Genomic DNA, 24,702 nt, shown 5'->3' with positions numbered 1-24,702 from the left:
TCCATTCGATTAAAGATATCGGGGATAAAAGTAAGGTACAGTGACCACGGAAAATACCTGCATACACCTTCGTTTCTCGACGAAACGTTTTTTTTTTTTACCTGCTTCTACATTTAATTTTCATATAGTGTAGAATTTTTGTAGTCATACGAAAGTACCATTAAATAATGCGAAATGTAATATACTTGGAGCTAAGTAATTAGTATGTAGATGATATAATAAATGTAACGGTGTATAAATACTTTTTCCAGCCACTATAGATGCAGATTAGTTGGAAGATATCTGCAGTTGTTGCGCGAGTTAATTGAAAGTCAAAATGCCTGTGAAATAATTTTGATCGACCAAGTGTCTAAAATCAATTTTCCCAGTTGTTACGTGACCGCTTTCAACGTGTCCTTTTCGAAACAAGGGTATAACATTCCTGTCTATGCCCATGCATAGTTCACCAAGCTAAATAGAATTTAGCAACAAGACAGAGTTTCAACTAAACTTTACGTCCCTTGGCACGATGGATCGAAAATCAAAACCGGTATATCGAATTTTCGCATTTCCTCCTCGACATCATTTCATTCACGATCCTACAACGATCACTATACGTTTCGTCTTTTCTAAATTTCCGAAAAGTATTTCACTTTGGTCGATTCGAAAATGAGAATTCATATTGAAAATACACAGACTCGGCCGAAGGCTTACAAACTATTAACAAATTAGAAATATCGCCATAAAGAATCGAACAGAATTAATATTACTTTATTATTACATTAATAAAACACCCCTTAACACCCTTCACGTGAAACACAGTCAATGGATCTAATTAACCTAACACAGAATTGCCATAACATAGAAAAATATATAAAGTATTCAGACTATAGTACCCTTTATAATAATTTGATATTATATTATATAATAGATAAACAGTTTTTTTTTAATCCAAGTTTTCAATTATGTTCGCAAGAACGCGAACTTGCATAAATATACGACGTCTAATTATTATATATCCAAGAAATAATTCCGCTGGAAAGAAAGTTGCACGTTTTTCATTGTTCAAGTGGAAAAAGGAATTGTACGCTAATGGGTTAATTACGTTCTATTAGGTTGAACGTTTTACTACGTCAGATAACGCGGCGGGAAGAAATCGATTTCCCATTACTAGATTATTAATTAAACCGACGTCAATAGCCGCGCGAAAGTTACGACTGGTCGCAACAACGAAAACCTAACAGGTTTCCACCGCGATAATTACTCGGCGGCTTGCAAGGGAACTCAAACGCCAAGCGACGAGGAATTACATTACCGGTGGGAAGTTCTGTTTCCGTTTCGCTGTAATTGGTCAAACGATGCACCCGGGATCCTTTGTACCTACAGGTATATTCTTGGCGGAGTATCACGAGCAGATGAAAATCCATCTGCAGACGCGCGAGCAAATGGAGATGCAAAAGGAACTTGGCAAGATGAATATTCTCTTTCCAAGGATGCTGACCTCGCGATGCTTTTTCTCGCGAAAGAACCTGGATAACATCCTCGATACTATACTCCCATTGTATCGTACGATAAGGGAAATCCTGTTGCGATTTACATGGAGAATATTGCGTGTGTATAGCGCCTTGAAACGGTGCTCTACCTTCTAGACAATTTTCTTCGGTAACTTTACGTCGATCGATATAATCTTTCTTGCGCTTCCTACGATACTCGATATACTCGCAACTAAGTGGACAAAAGAAAGTTTAAAGTCGCCAAGTAATTTATTTGCGTATTATACATGCGCGTATCGCTATCTCTTTGTATTGCATATTTTTCATCGGTGTTGCTGACAGTCACTTACTTTGCGATACGCGTTAGGTATATTTATTCGTTGCTCTTATCGTCAAATACGATTATTCTGTTTTGTAAAATTATGGTATTCTTTGTATCGACTATATTTAACTCGTATATGCGGTCATAAATACGCGGACACTTGTTGGTCTCGTATAAGATACGACAATTTGTTTAGAAGTACGAGGGAACGATCATGATTTTATATTCGTGCAAGATTGTCGGTGAAAGAATTATTTCTATCAGTCGCGATAACGAACAATTATTATTTGTCAGATTGTTGTATTTATACAAGATATAATGATCCAAAATACCATGCTTTGATTTATGACAATTATTCGAAATGATTAAACGAAATTCATGATAATAATTAGGTGATCTATGCATAGGTCGCACTCAATAAAAGCAATTTCACAATGGCGAACCTTGATACAAGAGCAATTCCAATGGAAACGTTCCCTCCCTGTTTTATTGTTGATTACTCCTCGAGTAATTAAGGTCAACGATTTTATTCCCCAATATTCATTAGCGTAATATTGCTGTCCTCATTTGCGCGAGTTCCAGATATTGGCAATTAAAATATTCAGCATATCATATTGTTATTCTTGGTTCAACAAACAGGGTTTCAATCCATTTGTTCTATATAAAGCACTTCTCTTGGCCTGTTCATATAATTGAGTGAGTAATTAAGGGATGAACCTCGTTTTTAAATGATATTCATGAAACATGATATTCATTGTTTAATACATATTCAATTAACGTCAAATATATTGCTTGGTTCTTTAAAGATTTTACTATGGAGAAGGGTTTCAAGAACATTCCCTTTCGTTCGAAAATATGCTGACAATAAGAATCGAACTTGAGAAGCATTAAAGAAAAAAATATTAAAACGAATATGTTTCACCGTAGCTTGATGTTATATATCATTTGTGGATGAATCTTAAGATAACGATATCTGAACCGACATCAGCATTGTCATATTTAATTGGTCATTAAAACTTCTTAATTGAAAGTCTTAATGCATCTGCAGCGATGGATGTCGAAGGCTGATGAGCGCTAATCTCGGCCTTGGTTTTAATAAAACGCGGAAGGAACTGGTAGACAGAGAAACTCGTCTTCAAATTAAGAAAATTAAATCTTGTTTTAAGAATTTTAAGAAAGTACGCTGAAACGCGAAGGACGATTGAAATCGCTGCGATTAACAACCGATCGATGAACTAAATATTCAATTTATAATCAGTGGATTACAAAGATATAACAATATTAATATATATTTGAATAATTTATATGTTAATTTATATGCGGAAGTAATTATACCGAAAGAGATTTTATTTCTAAAAACCTACGATATTTTCCTCTTCGCGCGACACCAATGAAACGTCGAGTTCTTTCCTTGTTACGATAAATTTTTCCAAATACATTCCTACAGGTCCAAACGAAATTTGTATAGAATTCAAAATAAACGAACGATAACAATACAATAATGATCGCATCTGAATATATAGACACGCCAGTAACAATACGATATCGCGACAGCATTCGCCTGAAAATGAGTAGGAGAAGAAAGAGACCGGCGTCGCGTCGCATCGGTGGCTTCAATAAATAAATGCGATTTTAATGGCGCATCCTGTACACCATTCTCATTTTTCTCGTCCAGCCCGGTAATATTTCCATGTCAAAAGTTCTTTGTTTCTAACGCTATGTACACGGAAAATATTTTTTCTCCTTACTGACGTGTCCCCCTTATGGACACGAGAGACGGCCATCAATTTCTAGTCATTGCCCAGAAAACGGGCATCTTCGCTTGATACGAATTTCGTTAAACGCTCGATTAAACATTTTCTTCAAAGTGAATTCTGAGAAAACGTTGGAAACTAATTAAGAGCGCAAATGTTTATCGGACTTGTGCTGCCTTCTCGATTCATTACATTTGAATAGCGTTCGATTTTAACAGCAGCAGCAAAACGCGGCGCCCAAGTTTCCCGAAACAACCCAACGTCTGTGAACGCGCGAAATATATTTTCGAGATTTCGTTCGACTTTCGAATATTAGAAAACTTTTCAAAAAAATACTTCGTAGCGACGATGCGAGTTTTCAAATAGATCATCTCTTAATCGGAATAGTTTACCTATAGGGTGTCGTATAACCGGCGGTACAATCTATTTAACAACTGGTGATTTTTCGTGAAAAAAGTCGAAACTGTGGAATAAAGTTTTCAAAGTCGGAGAAGTAAAAACCACCGGTCGAAGAATAAAGAAAAATACACTATAAGGACTGCGTAATAATTTAGTACGATCAGAACGATCAGAAACAGAAGCTCGTTAAGTCGAAATTAATGCACGTGTGACGTTTTTCCCAAAATTCTTTTCCTCGGAAACGCAGCCCCACATGCAAAATGCATGTGAACAACTTCGTCCTAAATTTTCGACTTATTTTTTTATGAAGAATCACCCTGCGCTCGATTGTACCATCGCCAATTACTGAACACCCTATGTATGCATATATATTGCAAAAAATAAAATATCGTAGGCGAACAGCAATTACTTGTTCGGTAACAATTTTATCCAAGAAGGGTCAAAGAGTCGGGAATCGGAATGCGGTGAAGCGTCGGCTTTTTAGTAAACCGGAAACAACGTCAAAGAGGAAATACGAGATTCAAAGTATAAGAGGAGTGAGGTTGGTTTCTCGCGTGGAGACGAATTAAAAAGTTCGTGCAGAATCGCGCGGCGCGGATCGGAAATAGTGAAAGGTAGAATTCTTTTTACACGAAATGGAACAAGATCTATATACGATGGATGAAGGGAGGTTTCCGAGGAAAGTTTTTATTGGAACTACTTGCGAGATACTACTACGGTAGTTATCTACGGTGTACGGTACCCAGCCAGCCAGGGTTAACGTAAGTTCGCAACACAGAAGATCGGCCTCCGGTTTCCTTAGAGGCTGTTTCCAGCGATACGGGGAAATCTCGAGAACGGCGTTGAAAAATCTCTGCATGCGAAACCGTGAAAAAATTCCCTCGGGAATTGCAGGCATTTAATGGCTTCTTACGGAACATTCGCTTTAATTTCAATCGGAAGTTTCGCCGGATGAAAATTTTTCCTTGCCCAGAAACGCAAAAGTACTTGCGCCGTGGAATATTTTAGGAAAATTTCACGGGTTGAATATTTCTCTTTAAAGTGCACGAAATTTGCGTAGAGGGATTTTTACTGAATTTTCAATATGCGAGAAACTTGACTCCGATTTATATCGAGCAAAATGGTAATTTTGTATACGTACAATAAAATAATACGTAATTCAATAAAATAATATAAAACAAAAAATATTATTATAATTATGCGTCTGTTTCCTTATAAAAACGAAAGAAACTTTTGAGACAGCCTGACATATCTTTTACTCAAACGAAGATTACAAATTCAAATTATCATTCTTCTTTACGATTAATTTTATCTCGATGAAATTATTTCGAAAGATGTGTCTGTCACGATTTTGTCGTTGTACGAAGAACAATCGTATCGTTTCTTTCAATCAAGGACAAAATGTTTACGATAACGCGTTAGTTCCATCGCGAATTGACGAAGCAAGCAGCACTCAGCTGCCCTTTTTTCTTAAAGGGGATTAGATCGAATAAGTAGGACGAATCGCGGACAACGATGAACGCTTAGCCTGTACCAAGCAAGCATAAAGAGCAACAACTACAATATCATCGTTAAAATCTCGCGGTTCGCCGCAGGTCTTCATGCCTACGACGATAAAAGCATTGAAACGCTAAGTCTTCGAACGAGAGAATCGGGACAATAACCGGTGCGCTCTTTATTTTTCACATGTCCCTCGTTCTTTCCCTCAAAGGGTTCCTCTCATTTCCCGAATTTTCGTCTTGAATCGTCGCGCGTTTTCCTCTTTCCTTTGTCTTTCTGAATAATTCCTTTCCGCGTTCACGGTAACCGGTTTGCAGCCTGATTCCGCTAAACCACGCCAGAGAGAACAACGTAATATCGGACGCGATCGATGCAACGGTGTTTTGAATATTCCTCCTTTTCCTCAGTGTGCGTGATTATACGCGTGAATTGCGCGAGACGAACGAGGACATCGTATCTCGCGGAAAAAATACGCTGATGTGAGAAATCACTCGCGCGTTTCATGCTACAGACACGAAGCTGACGCGTATCCGACGTTCTTGTAGGTCACGGGAACGGCAACAATTTAACGCGCGCGATATTCATTTTCCACGTGCATCACGCCGTTATTTCCTACGAGTTAATGTAGAGGAAGTCGATTAGGCCATAAGCAATTTCCTATTACGTTATGCAAATTGCTTGGTATATTAGCTTATTAACTTGACTTTATTATTACAAGAATTTACTTTGAATAGGCAGGTATGGAACAGGAAAGTATAGTCGATCATAAAAGTATGTATGCATTCCTTAAATATAAAATGTTATAGCATAGTAAAATATTATAGAATATTATAGCACGTTATGAAAATTGCTTGGTACGTCAGCTAAATAATTTGACTTTGTTACAATGTTACAAGAATTTAATATAAATACCTCATCGCTTCAGTTCGTGAAAAGGTACAAAATATTCACCAACGATTTCCTTAACTTCCTTATCTGACGAGAATTTCCTTCTAGCAGGGGATTTTTCAACTGTGGAACAGATGGAAGACAGTGACAGCTAAATCTGGCGAAATAAGTAGACGTGGCAATAAATCGCAAGTTTCGAATTTTAATGCTTTCATGGTCTTATAGCATCGCTTTCAATGGTAGAATGATGTAAAATTCATGAGTAGAAACAACACCGAGGACGAACGACAATTTTTACTAAAAGATAGAACAGATATATACATTCTTCTAAATTTCTATATTTTAATCCTATAATCTAGAAATTCCCGATCAAAGATATTAAAAATGTACGTACATTGTACTATTTTGGTAAAAACAGTTGCACAGAGGTGAATTTTTATAACAGATGTTTGCAGATTGTGTCAATATTTAAGAAATGGAAGTAAGCTAGATCTCAGTCTGAAAGATATGATTTCTTGAAAACAAGGGATAAAATTCTTTGAAGTTCCCAAATGTCATATGTCTCGTATGGCGTAAAATTCTGAAGAAGTGTAAGTAATTTCGTTACATTTGTGTTTCGTGTTGTTCGAGTCTCTCTATGGAATTCTAGATTTCCTATATTCTTTCGCATCTTTGTTCTCTCGTACTTTTAAAATCTCCCAGTTTTTAGATTTAAAATTACACATATCGTAATTTTTTAATTTTTTACATACAACAAATTAGATTCCCCCCGTTATAACAGATTCTCTAAATTCTAATTTCAAAGAATTTATTCTTCCTTCAGCTGGGCAAATTGTAAAGTATAAATTAAATAATAAAAAATATAATAAGATAATGACATATATAATAAATTACATATCATATATAATAACAAATATATAATATACATATATATATTATATGCTAAATACGGGATCCGGGTGTAATAAAATTGGGTATAATTTATACTACAACAAACTGAAAGGGTCGTGGCCTACAACTCTGTTTATAGCGGTGGTATTGCCTCGGCAAATATACACGTAAGATTTATGCGTTCATAGACGACCGCGTATCTATTATGTACCCATTGTTAGGTGAGTATATATGTAGTACATAGATCTTCGCCTTTGTGTGCGCATATATCAGTCTACGTAGTTGTATAGCGAACAGCTGAATCTGTATCATTTTACAGGTATGCTTGCGCTTAAGTGTACGTAAGGGAGCATCGCGTTCTATCGCTTGCAACATGATAGAGCCAAGAACGTATGTAAGCTTGAAATCACGAAAGATCAGACGAAGCTTTAATTACCAAGAAACTCAATTGACCTGGATCCTTCGAATTTACAGTTGCTCCGAATACATATTTCAAGAAGACGAGACAAATTTTAGTAACGTTACTGGAAGACTGCAATCTCTGAAGTTTTAATCTTCCAGAAGAACAGAACTCGTCCAATATTTTTATTTGTTTCAATAAATTAATACATAACGAATCTATGAACATTTTCTATAATCATCGATAGTTCGAAAACTCATAATCAGATTACATACGTTCATAGGACATTTTATACTTATTTCAGAGTGTAGATTCATCATGAAGCGAAGGACATGCGTTCATAGCTCAGCCTATATAATAAATTTATATACTTAGAAAATACTCCCTTTTATGCTTTCTCTTTCTATGCTACAATATTGGCGATGTAGTAAATTTGATTTATGGTAATTCATTAATTACGAATAACACTGACGTACAAGCTTGAATACGAGAAGTTAAGAGACATTGCGTCTAAACGTTAAACTCTTCATTACGATATCGACCGCTAGCTAACTCTATAGGTTCTGAACCGAGTCCATCTGGATTATCTTCGCTGATTTAATTTATTACTAGGATATTACCAAGTGATATAGCCTGTAGTTTGAATTATGGCTACTTGGGCTCACAAAGGGCAATGGCTGTGAGTGACTTACCGGAACTACTTGGGGTATGGTGATCTGGTTTAGCCCGAAGAGTCACCATCGAAGCTGTTCTCTTATCCTTGGCTTATCTATCGGTCCAAACTCGATAATAGCAGTTATTAATATGGTTGATCTTCAATACGATATAATGCTCGAGTTATCGTATCAAGATTTTCATAATTTATTTCACTGCGATTCCATGATGTACGGTATATAAAAACATTACCGATATTAAAATTTCATTGTGCAATTTTTTAAATGAATAATTATCGTATCAAGCCTCTCATAGTTTTACCGAGATCCTATAATGAACGGGGTACAAAAACATTACCGATATTAAAATCCCACTGTGCAATTTTTGAAATTAACTATCGTATCAAAACTTTCATAATTTTATTCAGAATTCATAATGGTAGCTATACAGAAACATTGCCGATATTAAAACATCGTTATTCGATTTCAATAATTAGTGGCTTAAAATAATCCCAAGTTATTATAACGATAACGATGAACTTTCGCCTACGTAAAATACGAAGCTAGAGATCTTCGAGTAATTTCAACTTGGAAAAGTGCGCAATTTTCGTAAACGCGTCATTAAAAATTTAAGAACACTAAATTAGTCTTAATTAAACCTGCCTCGAGTTTCGCGTGATTACACTTTCTATAAAAACGTGCCACGCAAGTATATACGAAGAGCGGTAGTGCTTGCCGTGTAACGTAGCACACATTTCGCGCGAGAATTCTTCCCCTATAAAAAATTACTGCGCGCAAATTTCTCCTCGAAAATTCTAGCAATCAGGTTGCCATGTACTAAATGTAATGTAGATTCAGGCGTTTTTGGTCGTTAAAACGTTCTAATTATACCTCATGTTTGCTTCTCGTTAATCTTATTCTCAAAATACTTTACCCTGTGGGAACGTTCAGTTCGGTGTGGACCGATGTTCACTCGATTACGCTTGATTAGAGTCGATTAAACGACGTTTCGGTGTGTACACTGTGTATAGATGCCGCAGTAACAGACGTATATTGCCACGTCGATTAAGTACACTTCGTTTAAATTCGTCTATTTCAAATATTGTATTTTATGTACCGAAATATTGTAGCTATCCTATGTGTAAAAATATTTTAAATTTTATATTAGTAGGCAAATTTAACTATAGCTTATAATGTCATTGCTCGATTTCGCGACATTTGTGATATCAAAGCAGCATGAGAATAAAATAGATTTTGCACTTTATGCAATAATAATTGCCGCATTTGCAAGATGTTTGCCGCATATACGAGTCAGTCGGAATACATAATTTGAAACCATCTTTTCCCGACGACTAGCGAGAATATCTAACAGACTGCCGGTTAAATTAATTCTGTCTAGTAGATGCTAATTTCATCTCGGAAACTTTCGTCTTGGAATTTATTTACGGGGTCTGTTAGCAGCGATAGTAAATCGTAATTACGTTCAGCTTGCATTTTCATTGTTGAAATTAGAAATCTACGTTCCACGATCTCTTCCAGCTCGACTCGACATAATTTATCGAAGTTTCCTCCTTGTTACCTTTCATAGATTAATCAACCATTATATCGAAATTGTATCACGCGTTTCCGAATTCTCCAATTATTTTTTATTAAGAACGTATCACAGTGATATTCGATTCTAACATATCCTGGAGAATAAATATATCTATGTACTTAAAGGCGAGCGCCATTGTAAAGTATAAACTTCAGAAACTAACCACATGACCGACCAAAAGAAGTCGTTAACTAAAAATTTTAGTTCTATCGATATACCACATTATCTAAAAGTTTTTATACTTCATCTATAAGCTATGGAAAAAAGAAGTTGGATTTATCAGTCTTTTACAACTTAAAGTATATCGTGGCATGGCAATACTTTTAGCAATTACAGTGACCAAGAGTATAACGAACCTTCTAATCTCGCAACCACAGGGGTATACACATCAAAAAACACATTTCCCAAAGTAGTCCTCTCCGCTTCTACAAATATATTCTCCGCTTTGGCTTCCACTATCTACTCTTTAATATCCAAATAGCTCACTAAGAAACCAGTACGCTTGTATGTATATAAAACATACGTGGGATGCACTCTTGTGTGATATTCCAATCTGATCTATCATTGCAAAATTACTATGTGCTTAAAGTTCGGAGAGCTCGTAACACATTCTTAGGATGGTCCTTAATAAATCATCGAACTACTTCATAACCACCCAGCTACTTCATAAAGAAGCAAACAATCCCATGACACACGACTATATTCCAGGTACGTTGAATTACGCCGACGAACAGGAAAACCAGTTAATCGCATAACTATGAGAATATCTATTTAAAAATTAATAAAATGATACGTGAGATTTAAAGAATGAGCTTGCAAATTAACTGTTCGTATTTTAATCGAGATATGCGGATTTTTGGAAACTCTCAAATTCTAAATTAGCTATGTTCGAGTTGATCAAGATTAAGTGGATGTTTAAAGATTGAAAATTCTGTATTAACAGCCTTCGAGAAAACGAGATTCTTTAATGGAACGTAGAAGGGTGTTGCAATGATAGCACAAGTTATCGAGTGTGAACGATCAATTATGTAACTTACATCACCGAATGGTCACGCGATATAATATTGACTATAAAATCGATATCGGAAAGCGACAGTCTGTGAACTTAATCGGAAATGTCGCCGATGCGATTAGAAATCATCAGAGACGTTACTGACTGACAGGAAACACCTGTCTGCAGGGTGAGAGGCAATTTCCTGGTTAACCTAACCCCCGTTTACTCGTGTATTACGTTGGCCACACCGCCAGACGTCAGATTCAGATAAGGAATTTCAAATTTTATCAGCGGAACACCGTTCTGGGTAATTAGCGGCAATCTATAGTTTTTCTTCCATAAAACGTCGGATACGAGATTTATAATTTTATATCGTGGTTAAGAAGAAAAAGAAGTTGGAATATCTGCTTGCTCTTTGTTCTATAAATCACGGCATACTTATCTGCAGGTAATTAATCGAGGAACGACACGAGTTTACTGAGTGCTTTTCAAACTTTTCCCGGGAACTTTTATATTTTAGCTTTATTAACTTTTAGTATATCTTGGTAATCGTATTTACAAATCAGTCGCAAAAATCTGCATACATCGTTTAAATATAAAACATGGTAAAGGCGAAGCTTAGCTTGACGAATATTTTTGGCACATTAAGCCGCAGATTGTTCAGGTGTAACACGATTTATTCACTTTCGTCGTTAAGAAACAAAGGGGTAAAAAGCTGCAATGTTAAAAAGATCACAATACACTTGCCATTTATAGGAAATCATAAAAATAGTAAGATTAATATCATACAGCGGAAATAATATCCTGCTACCTCTTTAGTGTCAAAGAAATTAATGATCTCGTAATTTCTGGAGATTTTCATGATAAGGATAAATAATTTTCTGACAAAGTGCACTTTCAATTTCTTCGCTAAGTCAAATGCAAAATTCTATAGATGAACGTAGACTTTCATGCATGCCTATATACGTGTACGGAACTTTAACGCTATTTTACAAATGGTAGATTACCAATGTATATCAAATTCACGAATAAACGTAAGAAACAAATATCAAGTCTGAAAACAATAATGAAATTCGATACAATATCGCGGTTATAATGAAATAACTGTTCCCTCTGGCATTCGCATCGAATTCATCACCTTATGTTGGTAGCATAGGGAAAGCTGAATATTGGGTAGCTTTTATTAAACTGCAACTACCGTTGGCCTCCCCCTCAAAGCGTGAAATTTTCAATAAAAATCGTCGTCGGTGCGACAGATGGTAGTCATAAAAGCAAATGCATTCTCGTTTTTGTTTGCTCGTTATTTCAAAATGCGTCCATTAGAGGTGGCTGGGGTGAGCATGGTCCGTGCCAAGAGACGAACAACTTTTCCCCCGACAAATCGGTCGTCGTAAATCTATCTGGTTGTCCGTCTTCTGCCGTTCCTTCCTTCCTTCTCACTCTCTCTCTCTCTCTCTCTTTCTCTCTCTCTCTCTCCAACTTCATTGGTAGGTAATATTACGGAAGGTGAAAGTCGACGATAAGCCGAGAGTATTCAAATATTTTCCCACGGGCCGAACCAAGAATAATGAGAGAAAACGCCGCCCGTTTCTCCTCCCTGGAAAACCTTATGCATTATCCGACCTCTTTTTATTTCACAGGCGGAACTCGAACGACACGCCGCTAGAAACTTTGTCAAAGATTTCGAAATTTCTCGCGAAATTTATGGCCATGGAAAGCCGCTCCGCTTTATACATATATCGGTGTCACGGGGATACACGGTGTCTAGGAAAGTTTGTCGAAAACGCACAAGGAAAACTAAGCGAATATCGTCGGAAAATTCATGGATGGTCAACAGCCCTCTATGGCTTATGTTGCATATTTACGACGAATCGCGAAAGTATCCGAATACTTATGGCCACTGATATCAGGCGATATTTATACCGAAATAAATATTTTGTATTGTTAAACAGCATCAGCGTAACGGGTATCCTGTTTTGATGATAATGTATGTATTTAGAAATTTTTTGATACGGCGTACACACACGATATCGAAGCAGAAATTATTGCAAATAGATGCTGCAAATAATAATCTGGAAATTTTTACATGCTTCGAAGATTTATAATCTTACGGAAATGAATTAAATTGGAAAGAGTTTAAGACCAAAACTACCGATGTTTAAGATACAGGACTTGTACGAGAGAAATCACGATAAGAGATATATAAAAAATATGTAATTCAAAGTAAAAGAATCAAAAGAATCATTCAGAATCTCAAAAATGGGCCGTTGTTAATTTATAAAATTATTATGAAGCTTTACAAATTAGTCATTTGTTTTTAAATAATTACTTAAAAAAAAACTCTGCACCTTTTCTTTTGCATACCCGTAACCCAGAGACAGCTGTTACGAAGAGAATAGAATTTAGTGAAGCAAAAAGATTCGAAATAAAGAGAGGTCCATATTATTGTGTTCTTGAATATAAATTATGTTTTGGGTTAGAAGGTCTAGAAGCAAAAGAGCTATAAGTAAATTTCTATTGCTGTTTCTCGTAGCCTTCAGCCAGATCTACAAGGTTAACCTTTTGGTAATGTCCTTTGCTATAAACATGAACGTGCTTCCTATCAAAACTTCTTTTATTGTATTGTAAAACTGTAAGAGTGAGCATCTGGATCAGTATACACTATACCTGTACTTATACCTATATTTATATTTATACTTATTTCAATATATTTTTCTATTACAAATTCAGCCACTCGTTCTATGAGTCAACCTCAGCAATTTTGACCGCTCTAGTGTTAACTGACATTTTTGATATATTTAATAAACCGTAATAATAATAAATATCAGCCTACTTGAAGATTGATTAAATGCCGTCTATTATAACTTTGTATAATTTTAAATAAATTATATATAATTTTAGAATATTAAATAAATTCAAATACTTCAGATTTTAGCGACAACCTCGTTTCTTTTATCAACTTTGCCAAGACGTTTTCATTCTCACAACTTGGAAGCAACAGCAAGCACGTATGAATTCCTAACATCTACTGTAGATGTTATTGTTCAGTTAAGGAGTCGTCTTATTAGCGTTAAAGGTACATAGGAGTTTCACTTATCTAACTTAAGATTTACCGCTACAGTTCCAAGAACGGGTACACGTCGCATATTACGTGTTTGCGCTTACGGCCCGCCTTTAATTAACGAATTTACGGCAACTTGGAATATGTAATTTAGCTTAGACAAGTCATGTAATTAACATAATTCATTCACCAAGTTTTGTCCACGTTTTCTTGCATATGTTAAAGGAACACGATGGTCCTACCCAATGTATTACACCGAAGATTCAAGTTGTATACGTATAAGCAATTTCGCTATTGAAACGTTAGCACGAATTAAATCTCATTATGAATTCTGTTTATGCTGAAAAAATTATTGTATGGACATTTGCAACACAAAAGAATCGATAATACAATTCTAACGAGACAGTTCTATGCGCAAAGGAATTGTAGTTTAGATAAATATATCTTATACAGCGAATAGGAAGAAGTTAATGGTATAAAAATAAATAACACGCTGAAGCTTATCGTGTTTAGTGCAATTGGACGCGTAAAATTCAATTCCTCAAAAGTACCATTTTCCGCTACCAGCACTTCACTCAACTAAATATAATTGAAACAGTCGTATCATAAAATTACACGACTCAAAGTACGACTCAAAGTTGCGTATAACATACAATAACATCGAGCATGAGAGTCAAAGAGTATTTTTTAAAAATTGATTCTGCCTGCTCAATATAATTTTGAGAAGAATTTCTTTCGGATCGAATATCGAACATGTTAAATGCACACACACACACTAAAAACTGACATACATATCCTTAACGAGTATGAAGCAGATCTAACGAAAATACGATGAAAACTGAAACGTTCGTAACGTTGCTCAAGTGCCACGAAGCCATTTTCTAGATTAACCGAAAATGTATCCGGAAATCCTGCCAGACGACCCTCTTACGGTGGTCAGTTGGTCATTTTATTATGGTTGTTACACAGCCTCCCCTCTGCAAATGGCGGCTGCCAGTAAATCCTGGCACTAATGCCGCAGTATAATCTTTTGAGCCACTTTCCTGGCCTGAACGAGTCTAATCTATTCAAATTTGCGCGGTGAAGGAAAACTTGATTCTATTTTTATTGCCGTTTTTCTTCTTTTTAAGAAACGCACGCGGAACCATGGATACGAAAATACGAAATACGACCGAAGGATGACATTTAGAGGCAACATCGACTCGAAATCTCTGCAAATCGAAGCGAATGCACGTTTATCGCGTTAGAAAAAGCAAGAAATAGGGAAAGTAATAGAGAGTTCATGCGAAAACTAAACTAAAACTGTTTGGTGTCAAAATTTTTCCGGCTACCATTTTGCTTTTGTGTTTTACCATTTATCATATATATGCGTCACTTTGTTTTTCTCTCATGTGCGCGAAAAGTACGTGTATATTTTGAACAAAACCAAGATACCCAGGTGTGAATTCAGAACTATACTTTATGCACTTCTCGTATCGTAGTACTTCGCGTGTTCTTGAAATATATTGCCTCTCACAGTGTATTTTATACACATACGAATATTTTTGCTGTTGTATACAAAATGTTGCTTGTTCGCGGTTTAAAGTATCTCGTTTACTTTCGGAGAAACTCTATTGCAAATCTGCGTAGAAAATTGGGGAATATTGCTAGCGATGTGCAGAGAACTGTTAGGATTGTACTAATATAAATAATAGTAAATTATAACATCGTGCGATGCACGAGACTGGAACTTAGAAAAAAATCCTCACATAAAATTAAGAATATTTTTGACTAAATTGTATTTCATAGATTTTTTCAATCGACGAATCATACGTGGTTCCTGTTCCTTGTTAGTAGATCGTGGATTTTTATGCATCTATGGGAAGTTTTAAAGTGCACAAATCTAGAAAATGCACGTAATATGCAAAAATATAAATTATATTCAGAATGAGGTATACGAAATAAATCTTTATGTAAGTATATATGTCTTTAGTTATATTAATAAAAGTATGAAATTGATAAAGAATCGATAAAGAACAACTCTTGCGATAGTAATCGGAATTTATCAGAAGAACGCGGACTTATTCTCAAGAGCGAGGTTGTCCGAAATGTCTCTTTCGTTTTATAAGTAAATAATAGACGCGCAATGTTTTTTGTTTTATATTAGTTTATTGAATTATCCACGAATATAGTAATAGAAATAGAACGAAATGGATCATACTTAATTCAATAAAATAATATAAAACAGGCACTGTTGCTCACGAAAGAAACTTTTCGGACGACCTAATATTAGATTAGCGAACGATTCTTACAAAACGAGAAGAAAGATTCAAATGTCATAACACGCGGCGTGTGCGTGTAAAACTGTACATAGAAAACAGGCGTACGACTACGACGGGAAACAAAGACGGACAGTTAGACGCGTGAATTTTATCGCGGCGGAAGCCATTCTTTGTGAGCCTCGTAAAAAGTTAGCACGGATGCACGAATAAAAAAGAGCCTGCAGCGAGAATCCAGTTTCCGGGCGCGCGTGCACCACATAAAATACTAATTTTTTTTTTTTCACCAGCCGTTCTTCGAGTCACGATACCTAGCCGAGCGGTCGTTGACGAACCACGAATAGTAAATTATGATAAAAGTTCGACGGGGCCGTCGTTTCAGTCGATGCATACGTTTCCGTTTCCATTCTCATTCGTACCGTACCGTTTCAAAACGCGCAACGTCTAATTTCGCTAAATTAGCCGAGTTCTGACAGCGCCTACACCCTGGGGAATGTTAACCAAAACCTGCGAACCAAAGCAGTTTATGGAGTCTCAGTCGCGAATAATTATGATAACGTCTAATATATAGAACACTGTAGCTTTTGCCAATGGAAAAATCAAGTTTAACATAGCTAACGAATGGATCGTTGTTTTTTACGCATTTACGCGCATAAAATTACGTCCATGTATTGGTTACAATTTTCTAACGAACAAACCGAAAAAGTTGTATTTCTTTGGTTGTATTCATAAATATTAAACGTTAATTTGCATAAAAACCCGCAATCCGCCGGTTAGTACTCGTGATTTACGTGCTGATTAAAATGATCCTCTCCTTAAAATTAATCTCCTTATTAATTTGGCTAATAATATTTAATAGTATTTATCGCTATCAACTTTTGAAGAAGTTGAAACTCCTCGTTAAAAAGTTGGATCGATTCGAACGGTAAATGGAAACGCGTAATTCGAAGTTAAAATTTCGCAATGGAAAACCTATGGAATAGTAAAAAAAGAAAGTAACATAAGAGGTCTATCTCTTCGCTATCGAATATTCGGATCGTTGGCACGAGCAGAGAGGGGCGAACAGTCAAGATAATACCGGACCGTTGGTAGCCCTCGTGAATAGTTACACGTTCGATTGCCACGGCCATGAATGTCTATCGAATCGACTCCAGGCTTTCGTAGGATCCATGTAAATACCAGTATCAAGGTTTCGAGTAGGCATTAGAGTGGTATTCAGTTTGCGTCGTGCCCGTTCAGCTACAATGCCTCGAAATGTCGGTTGAGTTTCACGCGGTCCTATTTTCCTGACCGGAGTGTATTGAACGCGAATAGAAGGAAAAGAAACATATCGGCTATGAATACAAATAGAACTGTCCAAGATATGCGTTGATACGTTCTGCACGTGTTACCATCTCTGCATCCGGCTACTCAATCGAACGCCGTATTTCCGATAGTAACTATCTTACCAATCATTGGCGTTTCCAGATATCTCCCGTTTAGTTCGATTTTTACAGGAAATTTCATGGAAATCTACGTAGGATTTCTTTAAAATATTTGGCCAAATTTGAGATCTGATATAGTGATTAAGTAAAGGAATGCGTTATTTGAAGTAAGATCTTAAGAAATAATATCATTTCATAGAGAGCGGTATGTATTTTCCGTCACTGTACTGTTCTTTCCTTGTATACTGTTCCATCGTTTCCAACTCTACACGATTCTCCAATTTGGATATTCCATTTATTCTTGCATCTCTTTTTCCTATAAATGTAGAAACGTGCGGGTATAAAACGCTTCGATAACGGGTGTCCAGATAAAAGATATTCAGCGTACATCCAGTAACAAAGTTTTCGATGCAGATTAATATTCGCTAAATAGAAGTCGTGACTTTTCTTTACTCAGGAAGGTTGGTTATATATTCAACGGTACGAGGAACAAAATTGTTCAAGAATCGGCTCGTTCACGATGAAAAAAACGAAGGACGCTATTACTGAGAGAATGGTCTCTGCGATTAAATTTCAGAAGCGGTCGCGATATGAACACGAAAAAAAAAAAAAAAAAAAAAGGAGAAACGAAAATCGGGCGGGTGTCCAGCGATCCGTTTCGAATCGACCACCTTAACGATCGAACGAATAAAAGAAGCGCCAGCGATCAAAAGGTTCGAATTTATTCCACTCTGCAGAGCATGTCATTCACGCTTCGCTCTACTTTCGTCCTGACCAAATCACTTTGTTTCGACGGACAATAAATGGTCATATGACCTGTGATCAATCTACCGAGAACGGTCTAATAAAATTTCGCTGATCGAACTCACCGATATTTTCTTCTAAATACCGATCGCTGAGAGCCTGGTTTATTGCGTTTCTCGATCTATTCGCTCGAAACGAGCGGCATTTCGAATGATACCGATCTGTTTTAATCTGATTGGTACGAGCGTCGATTATAATCGACGGTCGACTAAAATCGGCGATCATCAAACGCGTGCTACGGGAACCTCGTTTATGTCCTGCAACTTTTGATCGAGCAACTGAGTCGATTGACGTTAGACAGTTTAAATTCGTCCGTGTAAATACAGCGTCAACCAAGTTGACGCAGCTTCCGATCGTTCGATCAGGGATAGCTCGTTCGTCTATCTTTGATTGGTTGTTTCAACTGTAGTTGCCTAATGCAAACGCGGCTATGCAGACTACGGTTCACATTAGTCGACTGTTTATATCCTCCTGGTTAGTCGTTTTGGACGCTTCGTTCTATCAACTCTTGCGAAATTTCTTAACTTAAAAATAATGATTAGATTTTGATCAGTTGAAGGAAATATCACGGTTCGTACCATCGAGTATCAAACGGCGCTACGCGGCGAACGAGCGCCGTACGAAAGAAGTTAACGTTACCGGAAAGACTCTACTTTTAAAGCCGCACCTGTGGAACGATGGCGACGAAAAACGTTGGCAGAAGAACAACGGCGGCTAGACAGGGGAAAAACAGAACTGGGAAAATCTTGAAAAATACCTGCGTCTCCTTCGGCTGTTACTGGCTTCTCCGGACAATGGAATGGTTGAGTCACGGGATTCCCGGAGCACCGCAATGCCTCGAGTTATTTTTCAAAAGCTTCGCTTCCCATTTCCTGCTAGCCCGTCTGGAAAGATACGAAAGAAAATTTGTTGTCTTCCGACTCGGTCTTCATACACGCAATAGCTCGAGCAATAAAAACGCGGGCAATAATTCGCTCGCGTTGCCGTTACAAAGGAAGAGGTTCCGTGGTCGGATAGGAAAACAGGAAACTTTAAGACTGATTCGCGTTACCGCAGCAACAGAGGGTAAGACGGTTCGCGGTGAAATACCGTGACAGTCATAGTAATGGGTATGATCGGTTGAAATCGAGCTAGTGATACGAGAAGTAACGTGATAGTGACGTGACTATAAATTTGGATTAAAAGAGGCTCGTTGGTAAATATATTCACCCTCGCGACAGGGTTACGTTGTTTCGGAACATGCGTATGAGAATAGACGTCGAATGTGTAAAGTACATCGTGTTTGTACGATAATATAGGGAACCGTAATTTTATGTTTCCAGATAAATCTTCCACGAGTTTCTTCTTAAACCTATTGCTTTTTTTTTAGTCAAATCGTCCTTTTCTATCATGTACCAGAAAATTTCTCACGTTTCAGCAAAACAAGAAAGAATCATTACTCGTATGAGCGACGATTATTATATTTTGTATACGATTATTTTCTTACGTAGCTATAAGCCTTTTATTCGATCAACACAATGATAGATTAAGATAAGATTAAGGTATAAGGAAATCGAGGATCACAGCAGGGTTAATACTATTATAAGAGAAGCCTGTTTAGAAAGAGTTTCTGTTTTATCGCTAATGTGGATTTAACAAACAAATATTGAAACATATCGTTAACCAAAGAGTTTGGTATTCGTAAATGGTACCACAAAGAGTGGTAGCTTCCTTTTTTTATCGACGTTTTGTTTCAATACCATAAAAGCAATTCAATATTTGATTTCATTGCCAAGATTCTCTCTTGCACGGTATTTCTTCCGAAAACATATTTGGTTTTCATTGAAAAACGCCCGCTTTACGTATCATCGAATTATACAAATTTTCTCATCGACAGTTTACGTTTGTAAATACTGTAAATCGAGCGAGGAATTTCGAACTGAAACATTTTGGCAGGGAAATATGTAATTGCTAACGTAAATGTGTAAAGACACATTCCGCTTCGTTCACTGTGCTTGTAGTTGAAATTATCTTAACTACACGGTAAATTCGGCAGAAAAATTGCCACAGAAATTCATGGATTCAAAGTGGCAACGTTTCCTGGAGAAGAACGGTCGCGACATTATGGAAATTATTGTCTGCGACAGAAATACAATGCGTCGAACGACTGGTGAACGTTAGCGTGTGCGACGTGTCTCTATGAAACCGTCTAACGTTGAAGCAATGAAGAAAAACAAAAAAAAAAGAAAGAAAAAAATAGGGGAAAATAGGAGAACGTAAGGTGAGAGGGCGTGAAACGGGCAACAGGAGTCGTGAAGCATGAACCTTTACGATATTTGAAAAAAGAAATAAACGTGGAAAATGGATGATGGGTGTGGGCAAGGAAAGGAATATGAAACGCGGAAGAAGCTTGACGGGATAAAGGCACGGGTGATAAAGCGTAAAATGCAATATCTCTGTCTATTCGTTTGAGACGTTAGTTTTAACGCTCCGAAGTGATCAATTAGGGTTAACGTCATGTTTTTCACGCAAATTTTTATCGGAAGCATCATTTTCTCTTTCGATGCGTAGTCTTTGACGCTGATATTACGACCTCTCGCGCGGCAAGTTACCTTGACTGTCACGCAATTTTATACATACATGTACGTATTTCACCATAGAAGTTGTAATAAATTGAAATATATTACACCTTAACATTTATTTCTTGAAAAATACAATATTACATTCTCGTACCTTCTCTCTGGAACTGTTCTCTAGCTCGCTCATAGCGTTGAAAATATTTTGGTCGATGTAATTTGTCCTATTTTAATCATTCTTAAGATAATTTAATAGAACGTAGATCATTGATGATCACCGTGGAAGTTATCGTGTTAGTATTATCCAAAGTATTTTTCGAAGAGTTTACTTGAGTATACTATGAGAACAACCCACGTGGTCGCGAAATTCTATGCCCTTAATTTGTTGGTTGCAATATATTTATTAGTATTGAACGTGCAGGGGTTGTACAACCCTAAAAAATGTAGTCATTCTGCATTCATGAAATGATTTCTAAATCTCGATTTTTGATTCCAATAGTCGATCGTACAAATAGCTAGAGATAGTTTTCTCCATAATATCCATGTCATAGTTATTCAAAGTATTAATTAATATTTCACCGTGCATCCCTTTTGCTTCCATGAAACTCATTTCTACGCGTACAACGCCTCTTCTTCTTATTTTTATTCGTAGATTTAATAGCATCAGATACTTCGTAAGCCGTTATGCTTTTTACTCATCTATAATATTAAAATCTTGTCGCCAAACAGTGCAAAGATTTTTCAAGTGTGTGTAGATGGGTGAACATGTGCGCGTGTGTAAAACCAACGAGAGGCAGAGGTTGCATGCAGCTCGATATTCCGCTTTAACGAGCAAAGAGCGCTGCGTGTAGAGCGGTTCGCAGATAATTTCGGTGAAAAAGGGACAGCGGGACGGGAAAAGAAAACGACGCTATACAAAATGAAATTTCCCCTTTCCGTCACCACTTATACGATGCACTCTGTGGTTCCGAGACGCTCGACCATAAACGAGACCGAGTATGGAGGTACTTCGGTCATACTTTGATGCCACCACGACCTCCATAACCCCCTGTTTTTTTATACACCCACGCATAGAAACGGCGCTTCTTGGTTTGCATTTTCGCCAAGAATAGCGGACGAAATCGCGCTTAGCTTTCTTTTTTCCTCCGCTGGGAAACCTAGTATTTAATGTAAATTTTGTACGGGTTCTTTTAAAACGGAGAAACTTTGATGAGCGAAACGGGAGAAATTCGAAGGCAATCGTGCTGGAAATAACGTAACCTAAAATAAAGTAATACAAAGAATAATTGGAAATTGCATATTACCTAAACTTATCGCTGGACTGTGAATTTTTATGCGTCTACATATAGGAAATTTTAAAGTGTAAAATTACACAAAATGCACATAATATAAAAAAATGTATAAAATATTCAAAGCGTAATGCTATCAATGTCACTTGGTAGAACAATTTTCCACCGATATTCTACTTTTTAAACTATATTATGAGAAATATAAATTTTTGTAAAAATCCACCGTCTATTTATCGCTGGCGGATCATCATTTATTTCAATTATTACAAAATAAACTGAAAATTAATTCTATATCCGTTTCGCGATATCCAAACTGAACACAGCGCACCAACCACGTCCAACTTATTCGCATTCATTTCCCTGTAAACAGAGTTAAATTTCCAGGGGAACTTCTCACAATTTTCCATCACAATTCATCAAACGCTTGACACACTATGTTTTACCGTGAAACCATAATACCAGAACTCTGCGTTTCACAGACTCGGTCGGTCTCCTTCCTCTTCTATACAAGAAAGTTGCAAGGCGAAATTGCAAGGTGCACGAGTAAGGACTAAGGTATAGTATTGTTCGAGGCAGATCTCAAGAAGTTCTTGACGCGAGCACGTCTCGCTTGTCCCTTGGTAGATCGAAGCTAGCAAAACGAGAAGACGTATCGAACGGGGTGTTCATCCAGACAGTAGGAGCGAAAGGGAAAGATAAGACAGAGGAAGAATGGAAGAGAGAGAGAGAGAGAGAGAGGAAGAGAAACAGGAGGCGGGGGACGAAAGAGAGAGTGTTGATCGTAGATCGCTACGAACCAGTCTGTCTTCTCAACCCCTTTTCCAACGGGACGAGTCCACAGAAGCAGTCAGCCAAGACGGATTGTCCTCGGTGAAACTTCCTTAATTATCTCGCGGTTCCAGGAATAATTCGGTCGATTCGAACAGGGTGGTTTACAAATCCGGTCGACATCTTGCGACAAACAAGCCGTCGCTCGTTGAGGACAAACCTGCAAAACGAACGTAAAGGAGATGGGGGGAGTGGCGAAGAAGAGGATTCGACTCGCTTTACTCTCCTTCGAAACTGTAATTCCGGGTCCCCAGACCTTTGCCGCAGTTCGACTTTCCTACCGGTTCACGTTCGCCCATTGTCATTCGATTCGACGATTCTACGAATTTTTCCAGCGGAGGCAGCCTCTCACAAATTCGATCGCGTAGCTCGAAGTTTAGTCGAACTCCTTCTTGAGAAGCGCTATGCCGCTCTCTGATGAACATTTCACCGATGCAATTCGGTGGAAGTAGCGTACGAAGCTTCGAGTAGAAACGAAATACGACAGAGACGCTTGATTATTTTGATATCGAATTCAGGCAAGTCAAAATCGTGGAAACGGCGCGAGTATTGTTTTTCCCAGCGTTCGACGACGGCTATGGTATCGCGTTGGAAATAACAAAAATTTTCGGATTTCAGATCGCCATTGACGTCAAACATTTCTGGCACAAGTAAAATGACAAACGAGTAACGGGAAGCAAGCAACATGCGCGAATGACAAAACAGTCTAAAATTGCTCGAAAACTGGAACGGACGTTAGCTGGCTGTGTAAAAAATAGTAATGGAAAAGCCAATGTATGGACCTTGTGTCGTACGAAAAACATTCGACCCTTCAACTTCGAAATTCGTATAAATATTACTTACCTGTATGTTCAAAGGTCACTCGTAGATGCATAAATTTTTAATTTTATTCAACGTTAACAAAAAAGAGAAGAAAGAACACTGATCATTAATTTTCAATCGAATTTGATATTACTAGTTAAATAGAACGTAAGCGGCAAAACATTGCGAGATGACTCCATAACCTGGAGAAGTATTAAGTTGCATGTACTAAAACCCGATTAGTTTGATTTAAGAAATATTTTAATTGGAAATGAAAATCAAATAAAAAGAAATAGATGCCATGAAACGCGTGTTTCAGAGGCTGAAATAAACAGGATGGTGCAGAAGTCTTGAAAAGATCGGTAGAAGTATTCATAATATTTTTTAATTGAATTTCTTTTCTTTCGTTCGAGAACTTTTGAAGTTGTACTTGCAAGATCGATTATGGGAGGTTACAGAAATTGAGTTCCAATTGAACCTTTCGATCGACAAACTTGACAGCTTCTAATTTTTTCCATTTGGTTGTCTTGAGAACAACGTGTAAATACGTAAATAAACTTAAGGGCCAACGAGTAACTGAAAGAGAATATTCGAGCCGAAATACGGAAGTTAGTGGCAGATACTGTCACGGAGAATGTTCTTAGGAGCTCAACTTTGAGAGGCTGAGAATGGCGAGCACTTAGGTAACTTAGTTTTTCATAGATAGTTCAATGAAATTTTCACGCGACTATACTTTATTGGTTCGCAAAGAGATAGATTTCAAATTAAATATTTTTTTAAATTATCAATATAAACGACTTCGCGACTTAAGCAAC

General features: G+C 37.1%; 1 protein-coding gene across 7 annotated transcripts in view; it reads right to left on the bottom strand.

Annotated features, from left to right (window-relative positions):
- The window catches only part of LOC139998440 (TWiK family of potassium channels protein 7), a 363,454-nt gene that overhangs the window by 103,397 nt on the left and 235,355 nt on the right, over positions 1–24,702 (bottom strand). For 4 of the 7 annotated variants that reach the window (XR_011803262.1, XM_072022971.1, XM_072022970.1 and 1 more), the window contains one exon: positions 19,172–19,298. The exons of 2 other annotated variants lie outside the window; for them this stretch is intronic. The gene's annotated coding sequence lies outside the window, so the exon portion shown is untranslated. Of the gene's footprint in view, positions 1–19,171; positions 19,299–23,055; positions 23,163–24,702 lie in introns of those variants that run through there. One more of the 7 variants, XM_072022972.1, reaches the window with a different exon arrangement.

The sequence above is a fragment of the Bombus fervidus genome, chromosome 3 (assembly GCF_041682495.2).
Source record: "Bombus fervidus isolate BK054 chromosome 3, iyBomFerv1, whole genome shotgun sequence".
Classification (NCBI taxonomy): domain Eukaryota; kingdom Metazoa; phylum Arthropoda; class Insecta; order Hymenoptera; family Apidae; genus Bombus; species Bombus fervidus.
This window is presented reverse-complemented; position numbering and strand designations above follow the sequence as displayed.